Source organism: Etheostoma cragini, chromosome 12 (genome assembly GCF_013103735.1).
Source record: "Etheostoma cragini isolate CJK2018 chromosome 12, CSU_Ecrag_1.0, whole genome shotgun sequence".
Taxonomy (NCBI): Eukaryota; Metazoa; Chordata; class Actinopteri; order Perciformes; family Percidae; genus Etheostoma; species Etheostoma cragini.
In genome coordinates, this window is record NC_048418.1 from 754,313 (window position 1) to 758,552 (window position 4,240).

The 4,240-nt window shown below is 42.2% G+C and overlaps 1 protein-coding gene across 1 annotated transcript in view; it reads left to right on the forward strand.

Annotated features, from left to right (window-relative positions):
* vcpip1 (valosin containing protein (p97)/p47 complex interacting protein 1) overlaps positions 1–4,240 on the forward strand; it is a 12,920-nt gene that overhangs the window by 5,744 nt on the left and 2,936 nt on the right. The window lies entirely within an intron of this gene.

Below are 4,240 nucleotides of genomic sequence, written 5' to 3' on the forward strand. Positions count from 1 at the left end.
GTGTGTGTGTGTGTGTGTTTCTGTGTTTGTGTGTGTCTCTCTCTCTATGTGTGTGTCTGTGTGTGTGTCTCTCTCTCTATGTGTGTGTGTGTGTGTGTGTTTCTGTGTTTGTGTGTGTCTCTCTCTCTATGTGTGTGTGTGTGTGTCTGTCTCTCTCTCTATGTGTATGTGTGTGTGTAGTTCAGGCATGTGTGTAAATTGTAATAATTTTGAATACAGCAGCTCAATTATAAATAATATTTACATAAATAAAGATGCAGAAAATGCACAAAAAATAACCACAATGCAGGAAATATAGCGTTTGTTGCATTTTCTTTGGGGGGGGGGGGACCAGTCTCCCCAGTAATTAACGTAATTTAGATTAGATTTGATTTTACTTTATTCATCCCACAAAGGGAAATATTACAGCAGCAGCATTTTTGTCAATAACAGCAAAAAACACACACAAACAAGTAAATATCGTTATTTTATATCATTAAAGGCCTAAAAAATGCCCCATAGTTTAATTTCTTCTGTAGAAATGTGGCAATAACTCCCCAATAACTCCTCCACAGACCGATATAACCGCCGTAAACATTAAATCTGAGTGAGGACAACACGCAGGAACCAGTGCAGGAAGTGATTTTATTGTCGCGTTTTTGAAATCCATCACACATGCAAACAGCGATGTCGAAGCCGTGGATCGTCAGCCTTTTATTAGCAAACCAGAGAGAAGTTAATCAAACGAAAAGAAAAGAACTCAACAATACGTGTTTCTGTAGTTTCTGTACAGGTCCAAATATACTACAATATGTACTATTATACAACTGGATTACAATGCATGTCAATGGACAGCAGTCAGGACAACATGGAGTCCGTTACAGCGAGACTCTTCTTCCTTTTCACCGGAGCGTGACGGCCAAGTCCCCCCTCCAGACCGCCATCTAGACCCCCTCTAGACCCCCTCCAGACCTCCTCTAGACCCCCTCCAGACCTCCTCTAGACCCCCTCCAGACGGCCATCTAGACCTCCTCTAGACCGCCATCTAGACCCCTCCAGACCTCCTCTAGACCGCCATCCAGACCCCCTCCAGACCTCCTCTAGACCGCCATCTAGACCCCCTCCAGAACTCCTTTAGACCGCACTCTAGACCCCCTCCAGACCTCCTCTAGACCCCCTCTAGACCTCCATCTAGACCCCCTCCAGACCTCATGGTCATCCTCGGGTCACATTCGACCCCTTTAAAAAATGTCTGAAATCTGAGTTTCTTTTTAACCAAATTACCACAAAACATGGATCTGATTCCCTCCAACGCTCTTTATAAATACAACTGATCTTAACTATTAGTCAACATAATTCATAATTTCTGTTTTTATCACTAATATGAGGTTTAATTATACATAAACGAGGGTTATTGACCATGAATTCCAGAAAGTAGTAAAACTAGTAAAGTGGTGGGAGTGGAAACTTACAAAAAAAGTCTGAAAATGGGACAAAAAAGTCAAATTTTCTCAGTTTTTCTTAACCCGGGAGGACAACACCAGGGTTAATTCGGGGAAAAATGTGTCCTGTTGTGGACCGGGATGGACTGCTCTCGTCTCGCACAGTGTACGACAACTACTTAGCTAACTACTTAGCTAGCAAGACAACTACTTAGCTAACTACTTAGCTAGCAAGACAACTACTTAGCTGGCAAGCCAACTACTTAGCTAACTACTTAGCTAGCAAGCCAACTACTTAGCTAACTACTTAGCTAGCAAGACAACTACTTAGCTAACTACTTAGCTAGCAAGACAACTACTTAGCTAACTACTTAGCTAGCAAGACAACTACTTAGCTAACTACTTAGCTGGCAAGACAACTACTTAGCTAACTACTTAGCTAGCAAGACAACTACTTAGCTGGCAAGCCAACTACTTAGCTAGCAAGACAACTACTTAGCTGGCAAGACAACTACTTAGCTGGCAAGACAACTACTTAGCTAACTACTAAGCTAGCTAGCCAGCTACTAAGGTAGCCAGCTACCTAGCTAGCTAGCCAGCTACTAAGCTAGCCAGCCACCTAGCTAGCTAGCCAGCTACTAAGCTAGCTAGGTAGGTAGCTAGCTTCAAAGTAATGATTACTATTTTGAAAGTTAGCTACCTAGCTAGCTAGTTAGTTGACGTATACTGTGCGAGACGAGAGATCCTAGCTAGGGAGTTAGCTATTAAATGTGAGTCTTTCAAAACAACCAATGACATCACATCCTGGCGTTGACTTTCTTTCTGAACGGCAGACATGTTTAAGATGTTTTTGTCTCGAGCTCACGTTGTCTTCACGTCCACGTCCATGAACGTGTTCTCCTTCTGGGTCAGAAATGAAAATTCACATTTTTTGGGCACTTTTTCCAATGTTTTTGTCTTTTTTCTTAAAATTCACGGTCATTAAACCAACTTTAAATTACATTTTACCCAATTTTGGAGTTAAAAAGCAGAACGGATGCCTAGTCTGGACCAGTAGTTCTGATCCGAGCGTGTTGAATGAACCTCAGAAGGTTTAATGTCAAACGTTAGTCGGGGAAATTAAAAGAAAGTTATTATTATAACTTGTTCCTGCTCAGACTCACATCATGTATCCATGTTATTTTTGGGCAATTTGATTGGAAGAAATCCATATTTCTGATATAAAGACCTTTGATAACGGGCCATATTTGACCCTAAGACAACACAAAGACATCATTACTCCATCAGCATCTTCATGGTTAGTATTCATCACACTGTGTAACATCTCGTCTTCTTCAGGGCAGTTTTTTTTTTTTTTGAATGCATCTTCAGAGCAAAAGAAAAAGACCAAACTCGGGCAGCGTTTTAAGGATATTCTCCAACAGAAATCACGGCGTTGTCCTTCGTTTCTCCGACTTTTCCCCCGGCCAACACCTCGATCTCAGCAGCTCACGTTTAGGACAGAAGTCAATGTAAGTTCTGGGAAAAATAAGAATTTAAATGCGTTTGCTTGACTAAGGAAACGGATTTAGAAAGCCACGAGTGCAACGTGTTGTTAGTCCACTAGTCCACTCGTGTTTTTTAGATGTGAAGCCCCTTAAATCACAGCTGGAGACGCTTTCTATCCCTTCAGCTTTTACTGAAAATAGACTTTTTCTTCCAGTTTCAAACAGTGTTTTTCTGCTGCATGGTACCGCCATTACTCTAACAAAAAGTCAGTGTTTCACTAGTTTTATCTCCAGAGTGAGACATCTCTCTAATTCTATCTCCAGAGTGAGACATCTCTCTAGTTTTATCTCCAGAGTGAGACATCTCACTAGTTTTATCTCCAGAGTGAGACATCTCTCTAGTTTTATCTCCAGAGTGAGACATCTCTCTAGTTTTATCTCCAGAGTGAGACGTCTCTCTAGTCTTATCTCCAGAGTGAGACATCTCTCTAGTTTTATCTCCAGAGTGAGACATCTCACTAGTTTTATCTCCAGAGTGAGACGTCTCTCTAGTTTTATCTCCAGAGTGAGACATCTCTCTAGTTTTATCTCCAGAGTGAGACATCTCCCTTCTATCCTATCTTTGTTGGAAGCTGCACATGCTCAGTAGCTCGGTAAGATCCATCAGCTGTTAACTCTTTCTCCAGCTTTGGTCAATCCAAGGCAGGACCAGCTGGGAGACTTCTTCTAGACCAGGGACACAACAGGGACAGGAAGTAGAACAGGGACAGGAAGTAGTTCTTTTGGAGATTCTGGTCCACTAGTGGCTAGAGCTAGCATGCTACGGTTAGCCACCTCGTCTCTAGTGACGTAGGAAGCCGTGCAGATGTTGGACAGCTCACCCGGAGACTGGAGACAGAGGACACTCAGAAACCAGATCAGAGGACATTCATAAACCCAAAACAAAAAAATTGGATTTTTTTCACAATATGGGCCCTTTAAGTTTATCCAGTGGCGTTTTTTTGCTTATTTAGAAACTAAACATGTCTTCTGGCAAACAGCCAAATGCCGAATTTGCCAAAAGACATTTTTTTTATTCCTCTTTTTATCAACAAAATATGTATATATGGATATCAGAACATCTGTTTTACGGAGAAGTTAAAAAATAAAGAAATAAAAAAAATAACTCTCTCTACCGGCGGGCGGCCATTTTGGCCTGAAGCTGCATTCAGGGACTTCACATCAATCACGTGAAGTGGAGCGCGTTTCAGGGGCAGGCAGTCGAAGCAAACAGATCCAGGGTTGTCCCTGGGGTTCTCAGGCAGACCGGCGGGACGGGGTGGGGGTGTGGCG